Source organism: Sturnira hondurensis, unplaced genomic scaffold, assembly GCF_014824575.4.
Source record: "Sturnira hondurensis isolate 20B ecotype Veracruz unplaced genomic scaffold, ASM1482457v3 Scaffold0004727, whole genome shotgun sequence".
Classification (NCBI taxonomy): Eukaryota; Metazoa; Chordata; class Mammalia; order Chiroptera; family Phyllostomidae; genus Sturnira; species Sturnira hondurensis.
In genome coordinates this window covers 3,689-12,627 of record NW_028077358.1, presented here as the reverse complement: position 1 = coordinate 12,627, position 8,939 = coordinate 3,689, and the positions used below count along the sequence as shown (strand labels likewise).

Sequence of the window (8,939 nt, the reverse complement as noted above, 5' to 3'; positions counted from 1 at the left end):
CACCTGAGGACAAAAGACCACCACAGACTGAAAGTGAAAGGATGGAAACAAATTTTCCAAGCAAATGGACATGAAAAAAAAGCCGGGGTAGCAATCCTCATATCAGACAAAATAGACTTCAAAAAAAAGGCTATAAAGAGAGACCCAGAAGGTCACTTCATAATACTCAAGGGAAGAATCCACCAAGAAGACATGAACATCATAAATATCTATGCACCCAACACAGGAGCACCCAAATATATAAAGAAAATCCTAGAGGACCTCAAGAAAGATATTGACAGCAACACAATTATAGTAGGGGATTTTAACACCCCACTGTCAAAAATGGACACATCTTCCAAACAAAATATCAACAAAGATATAGCAGCATTAAACGACACTCTAGAAGAAATGGACCTAATTGATATATAGAGAGCCCTCCATCCCAAAGAAGCTAAATACACATTCTTTTCCAGTGCACATGGAACATTTTCAAAGATAGATCACATGATAGGACAAAAAACAAGTCTCAACAACTTCAGGAAAATAGAAATCATGCCAAGCATCTTCTCTGATCACAAGGGACTGAAATTGGAAAACAACCCCACAGGAAACAACCCCAAACACCCTAAAACATAGAGATTGAATGGTATGCTGTTAAACAATGAATGGGTCAAGATTGAAATTAGGGAGGAAATCAAAAAACTTCTTGAAACTAATGACAATGAACTCACCACAACCCAAAACTTATGGGACACAGTGAAGGCGGCCCTGAGAGGGAAGTTCATAGCAATACAGGCTCACCTAAATAGGATAGAAACATTTCAAACAAACAACCTAACCCGATGCCTGCAAGAACTCGAGGAACAACAACAAAGACAGCCCAGAGAAAGTAGAGAACTTACTCAAGGTCAAGAGCATTGTGAAGGATAGGAAGTGATAAGGTGATAGCCATGTTGCTGGTCTTCCTCTACAGTTTTCTTGACCCTTAAAGGAAGCTGGCTTTTTGTATCCTTGAAAATTGGTGACTCAAACAAGATGAGGAAAGAACCATTGTTCCCCCTGGCTTTTCACAGTATTGGCATGCCTGACTCAAAAGGCAAGGAGTAACCTGATAAGCTGAAGAGAGTTAGTCACTAACTCTGATGAGATGTTAGAGAAGCATATGGAAGAAATATCAGTACTCTTTTCTCCTGTTTTCCCCTCTGATAAACCTTCACCCTAACATTCTAGGAACATATTCTCTTCAGAGAAACAGAAAATGAGTTCCCTATGCTACACTTTAAAAAAATGGTCACCTGAAGACATACTTTCATTGACTTTAGGGAGAAGGAGAGAGAAGGAGAGAGGCATCAGTGTGAGAGCGAAACAATGATGGCTTGCCTTCCATATGTGCCCTACCAGGTATAGAACCCTCAACACATGTATGTGCCCTGACATAAATCAAACTTGCAACACTTTTGCTATATGCGACAATGCTCCAAACAACTGAGCCACCTGGCCAGGGCCTTATGCTACACTTTTAGCACTTTTATCATAATTTAAAATATTATTTTACTCTTGGTAGACTGGATGGACTACAATGATGCTATCAGGGCTGCCAGAATTGGATGTTTCTGGAAAATGCAGATAGGAAGCTCACATCTCCTGTCCTTGGCCTACTAATTGTATTACTCCACTTCCTTCCTCTTGTCAGATCTCTCCACTGTTCCTCATCTCCCACTCTATCTCTACCCTATTTGACCCCTCCAGTACCTCTACACTTTTGCTTGCAACTCTATCTTGTTTTTCCCTTTTTCTTATTTTTTTCATTTTTAATTTTCCTCAAACTCCCCACTTGAATCTTGTTTTATTTCCCCCTATCAAGTTCTTTCTCTTCACTACCATTTTCCCATCCTTTCAATCCCTTTATCCCCATAAAATGTCACAGAGAAGCCATGCCACAGAAATAGGCAAAGGAATTATGAGGGAAATGAATTGTGAAACATCAGTGGCCCAGTAGGTATGTCAAGGATAGACACTTAGTCCTAATAGGGAGGCTAGAGGGTAAATTCTACTAAATGATTACTGAACAAAAGGCTAGTAAGCAGCACACGAGGTAAGATAGTGTTCTAGGTTAGAGACATACTTTCCCACTAAAACAGAAACTTAAGGTGAGACATCACCAAATACAACAGACTTGTATTTACAGATATGGGTTGTCTTAGCTAACAGGTTAGGGGACTAAGAGTAAGAATTTAGAGGGGAAATTTATATGGAATATTCTGGAGAAGAGTTAGTGTTGAAATAATATTCAGATTATAAATGTTTAGCTTTTCAAAGATTTGAAACACATGAGGCAGGAAAGATGAGGAAAATTCATCATGGTATTATAAGAGGTATCATATGCGCTGATGGAGTTTTAAAGTTGTGTGCACAGTGATCATGTTCTCAGGAGTTACCAGAGAACACAAGACGGCAAAGCTCCCCATCTGTCTCCTCTGTCTGCCAGGGAATCTCTGTGTGATAGGAAAGAGACGAGGTGCTCTTTTAGTCTTGCAGCAGCCTGATGAGAGAGAGAAAATAATCCTGACCTCTAGACCTAAGTTTTATAAACAGACCAACCATACCTGGGCCTGAGGGAATCAGATGACCCCCTGGTGGGGAAATCTGCAGGGATATTTTTGGAAACCCAAAATCTAACCAACCAAAAAGCCATTCCCTGTGGGATATGAACCTGTAAGCACTCCTAGGTTTCACTTCTACCCAGTATAGGGAGCAGTCAGTGATTGAAGTTGTACTTTGTCAACTGACCTGACCTAGCATTAATTTACATACCCATTGCCTATAACTAGCAGGGCTTCTTTGAAAAACAATAACTATTACCACCTCCAAAAAAGTATCACGCTCAGAGAGATAGAAGCAGTCCTAGATCATTTGTTCTAGCTATTGGCTCCAGAGGATTTCTCCTATATTCCAAAAAGAAAAGGAGGCAGTAACACCGCACAGCTTATCAAGTCAGTGACCACTTCCCTGTGATCACCCACCAGAGGGCACCATGCACCTGAGGGTTCCGGAGGATGTAAGCGACTGGGTTCAGCATGGGGTTGATGATAGTGTTAAAAATTCCAACAGCTTTATCCTTATCTGAAAGCTTGGCTGAACCTAGTTGCATGTAGTTAAAGATACCTGAGCCATAGAATAGAACAACCACAGTGAGATGAGAACCACATGTGGAGAAGGTTTTCTTTCTGCCCTCCACTGAGCAGATTTGGAAAACTGCAGCTGCCACATGGGCATAGGAGGTGACAAGGAGAGCCATGGGTGTACCTGCCATTAGGAAACCAACAGCAAAGACCAACTGCTCATTGAGCTGTGTGCTGCAACAGGACAGCTGGAAGAGCTGCGGGAGATCACAGTAGAAATGATTGATGACGTTGGGACCACAGAACTTGAGTGTGGATATGGCCACAGTGTGGGTCTATGCATTGGTGCAGGCCCAGGACATAGCCACCAAAATCCTCTAGACCATCTGACTCATGTGGGTGCTGTAGTTGAGGGACTGGTAGATGGCCAGGAATTTGTCATAGGCCATAGCTGTCAACAGGAAATAGTCCACACCAAACAGGAGATGAAAGAAGAAAAGCTGTTTGAGGCAAGCTCCATAAGGAATAGCACGCTTGTGGGTCAACAGACAACCCAGCATTGAGGGAACAATCACAGTGATACATCCAATGTCTAGCACTGACAGGTTCCCCAAGAAGAAGTACATGGGGTGTGGAGTTTGGGCTCCATGAAGATAGCTGCCAGGATGCTCAGGTTGCCCCCAACTATTACCAGGTAGGCGAAGAGGAAGAGTACAAAGAAAACTGGTAGGAGTTCCAGTGTTCCCACCAAGCCCAGCAGGATGAACTCAGTAACATCTTTTCCATTGGCCCCAGGTTCTGGCTGCATTAGTTTCTGCAAGGAAACATCCAAAGAGATAAAGAATCAATTCTCTCTATTTATTTATTCAAAAATAAGGAAATGTACTCCTCTCTATGGGCTAAGCCCTTTCCTAAGTTCCCCCTTTCCACGTAAGGACTTTCCTGCTCCCAAGGAGATACGAAACCTATTAACTTTCTCACCACATGTTCCTCAACAGCTTTATCTCATTTTCTGCTGTATGGACAGGTGACACCCCCCCATCCCGGGCCTCCCTTCCTATCTTAGCTGAAACGATCTATTTGTATATATTATGAAGGGCAAAATCCTTGGGAAAACAATAAATAGGAAGTACATTTCTGATTTAAACAAGGCAGAGTAATTCTGGAGCTTTCTCTTCTCAGAACTCATCTCTTCCCAAAATAAACAAAGCAAGGATAAAGATACAGGCTTTATCTTCTAAGAAATGAGTAAATCTCCTAAACTCTAACACACAAACTAGATGAAAGGATTTCAAGAATAGTGGAGACCTGCCCTGGCTGGTGTGGCTCAGTGGATTGAGCGCGGGCCTGTGAACCAGAGGATCGCAGTTTGCTTCCCAGTCAAGGCACATGCCTTGGTTGCAGGCCAGTTTCCAGCAGGGGACCCATGAGAGGCAACCATACACTGATATTCTTTCCCTCTCTCCTTCCCTTCCCCTCTAAAGATAAATAAATAAATTTTAAAAAAAAGAATAGGAGAGATCAGAGAGTGGTAGAAAGAAAATATCCATTGTAGAATGAGTACAGTTTTCTATAGAAAAAGGCACTTATTATGGAATAAAACCAAAAGCCATTCTTTGCAATAATGGGAGCAGGATGCATAGTATGATGTCCTACCACCTGTTATCCTGAATTGCATTCAAGAAGCAGGGGAAAGCTAAATAAAGAGTCTCACGGGTAAGCTGTATTTGCTGGCTGTACAGCAAACATAAAGCTGGGGTGAGGGATAAAGAAAACACAGCATTAACAGTTCTAGTTACATTGAATACAGACAGAGAAATACAGGTACAGGCTTGAACCCGTATTTGTACCTAAAATAACTCACCCTTAATTTTGAACCTTGAGAGTGCCCAAAAAATTATTGTTATGCAAATGCTCCAAATTCTGCTCTTGATTCTACAGTAAAAAGAACAGGATTCCAAGGAAAAATAGGCAGAAACAAGGCAACAGCTAGTGGATTTTAGTGACTTTCATAACAGGGTTAATTTGACTGAAAACTAAGGCTAAACAAGGCCTCTATATAATTAACTATTCAAGAGGTAGAAGTGGTGTATACATCTTTCCCAAGCACCCATGAAGCACCCCCCCCCCGCAAAGAGCACATATAAGCCAGGAATTCAGCAAATTTCAAGAGAATAAATAATATAGACAATAGAATTTCATCACAATCCAATTAAAGAAAAACGGTTTTTACAAATAAATCCCAATATTTTTTAAAAAATCCTTAAGAAAAAGTTGGACAAAAGAGGAAATCAAAACAAAAACTAAATAATATCTCGGGGAGAAGAAAATGGAGATAACAAAATCAATACACACTACACCACAAGGATTATCACTAAATCAATGTTCAAAAGAACATTAATAGCCTTAAATAAATATATTAAACAAGAAGAAAGAAAATTGATTAAATAATCATATCAAGAAATTAGAAAAAGAACTATAAGAAAGGGTTAGAGGTTAGTAAAAGAGTGCAAACTTTTAGTAAAAAAAAAGAATAAGGTTTAAGGATCCAATGTATAACATGGAGACTATTGTTGATAATCTTGTATTGCATCATTGAAATTTGCTAAGAGATCTTCAGTGTTCTCACCAAAAAAGGTAACAATGTGAGGTGATGCATGTGTTAAATAACTCCACTACAGGACTCCTTTCACAATGTAAATGTATGCAAGCATCAGGTTGTGTACCTCAAACATTAGTTTTGTTTGTCAGTTATACCTTAAAAAGCTCAGAAAAAATAAAAATAAAACAATATTTTATAAGTTTTCAAAAACTGACAAGTTCTGGAATAGACCAAAGGTGATATAAGAATTTAGTACATGATATAAATATCATCTTAAATAAATGGGAAAATGTAATGTTCAATAAATGCCATGAATGGGGTAATAACATAGCTGTCTGGGAAAAACATAAATTGTATACATAGCTCATTCATTTTGCAAAAATAACTTCTAAGTGGATCAAACATTTAAATGCAAAAATTAAAATTATTGGGGGAAAATGGAGAATTTTAATAGTGTATGGGTGACTCAAAATATAGAAAAAACTTAAAAATAACCAAAATTGATTAATCTGTTAAAATTTTAATATTCTAACAAATTGGCAAAGCTAGAACTACATTTCCCAAATTCCATTTTCTGTATGGTTCCCAGTTAAGGTTAGCCACAAGGGGAAGTTGCATGGTGGTTGCAAGGTAGAATTGAAAAAGAAAAAGGGTAATTTGGCAATATTTTTCAAAATTACAAATATGTTTTCTCTTCTACTCAGCAATTCCATTTCTGAGAATTTATCCAACAGAGATATGGTCACATGTAAAAAGTGACATACCATATTTTTAGGATTGTAGGACACACCAGATCATAAAACTCACCTAGGTTTTAGAGGAGGAAAATGGAAAAAAAATTTGAAGCAAAAAAGGTGGTAAAATATTTAATAACTTGTGACCTTGCTCCACCGCCACCCCCCACACACAGTGAGCCAGGTAAGCTACATTCAGACTGTAAGATGCAACCCCCTTTTCTTCTCAAATTGGGGGGTGCATCTAATAGTCCCAAATCCGGTATGTGTGAGGCTATTTGTTACAGCATTGTTTGTAATGTCAAATATTTGAAAATAACTGTTCATTATTAGAGGACTGACTAAACTCATCATGGTATATCCTTACAAAAGAATACAGTGTAGAAAACACCTGTATCTGTGTTAATTTGAAAGACATCAAACCCATATTTTTAAATGTAAAATACAACTGTACAGTGAACATAGTATGCTTTGGTTTGCATTGAAAAAAACAAGAACACACACACACACACACAGACACACTGATATTATACAACTTCATCTTCATTTTAAAACACACACACACATAAACATGACCTGAAGGAAATACCAAAACTTATCAGTAATTTTAGTGACAATATGGGTGATTTTTATTATCTACTTTCTGATTTGTCTATAATGACTAGATTTTAATAATATTTAAAATAATTTAATAATATTTTTATGAAGTATCACGTCTCAGCATGATCATGACATGCCTATTATGTCCCACATCACAATCAACTAACTGAACAAAAGAGAAATCAGAAACCCATCCCCTATGATTTCCACTGTGCAGGCCACCCCAACCTCCTCCATACTAACAGAATTTCCTGGGAGCATTCCCAGATAATAATCATAGCTAATAGTTACTGGTCTGGGCTAGGCACCGTATACAATTCCAAGTGCTTTACATACATTAATTCGTTTATTCCTTACAACCTCTCTATTAGATGGGTACTATTTTTAATCCCTGTTTTACAGAAAGAACATGTCAAATAAAGCAAGAGGCGGAGGCAGGATTTTAATCCATGTAGGCCAGAGTCCCTGTTCTTAACCTTTACACATACCATTGCTCTAAGGAACCCAAGATTTCTCAAGGATCATAAAGTCCTGTCCTCCTCCTGCAATTCTCTCAAAATCTGTTTCTGACTCATTCTTATGACTCAGAGACCCACTCCCACAATCAATAGCTGTGCTCTTGTAGGTCTCAAAGTCTTGCCTTGCAGGCTGTTGTAGCTGAATTTCAGTTGAGTGCCTTGGGTGGATTATGGTCCCAGTCAGCAACTGCCCCTTAGCCTGATTTCCTTTTTTATTTTAACCCACGTCATCAGGTTGCAAACTTCGTGACTTCCTATATCCCCACCTTTACTTATGCTATTTCCTCTATATAGAATATCCTTCTTCCAACATCACATGGTCAAAGTCTTCCAGACTCAGTTCAAATGCTCCCTCCTCCAGAAATACCTCCCTGATCTGTGCCCATTTTAAAGAGACAGTTACATCTTCAACATTTCCACTACACTTTGTCTTGACATGGCACTCACCACTGCACCTTCTGGCACAATCATTTAGTGACCCAGTGTAGTCCTGCCAGTCCAGTTTAAAGAGAAGATTCATGTCTGATTTAACTTTAGGAAATATATGCATTAAATTCATTTTAGTTATGTATCATTCCATAAATAAATGAATATTTTCTGGCAAAGAAGGCACCCTTGTGGCCTATAGTAGTAAGGAAAGGGTTTCTGGGAGAATGGGATTTGTGCCAGACTTTGAAGAATTGATACGCTTTGGAAGAGATGAAGAGTCATATGAAAGGCACCAGGTTAGTGCTATAGAGATGACTCCTCCTTTATTTGTCTAGATGGGGCATGCAGTTGTAACAATCCACACACTGACACAGCTTTTCATATAAATTTCTCATATATTTTCTGTAATCAGAGAAATATTCCTTAAAAATGATGTCATGAGCTGCTGGCTAGTCTTCAATCAATAAGGGATAAACCTTACAGAAAAACTTCTAAATTCTGAGTTGTCCGTTGGACTCTTCATCCAGGACATCCATGCTGATGAAATCACAAGAGTGATCATTGGGGAGGAGTCCCTTCTAGATCACTCCTACTCTTGAGGTCCTTCTCCTGCAATTCTGTTATTCAGGCTTTCTATTATGCAGTGACCACTTCCTGCTCTGAAGTTCCAGCTGGGTCCTTCTTGCACTGGAGGGTTGGTCTTGGGGACCTGGTCAGGCTGCTCGTAAGGAGTGGTTTCTGAGCAGGGATGTTGAACACTGAGTCTCATTTCACTGGCCCATAACAGAATAAAAAAAGAAAAGAAAAGAACAAGCTTTCATCTAAAAGATGGAATTGTAAAAATACCTGGAGGAGGAACCTCAATCTCTGGGTTATAGTCCCAGCTCTTCCACTCACCTGATATGGCATCCTGAGCAAGTCTCTTATTTTTGCTAGTCAGAGTTTGGTTGCT

At 39.2% G+C, this 8,939-nt stretch overlaps 1 pseudogene; it reads right to left on the bottom strand.

The window, feature by feature from the left end:
• Positions 1 to 2,971: 2,971 nt before the first annotated feature.
• LOC118986959 (olfactory receptor 3A1-like) lies at positions 2,972 to 3,924 on the bottom strand (annotated as a pseudogene).
• Positions 3,925 to 8,939: the final 5,015 nt, after the last annotated feature.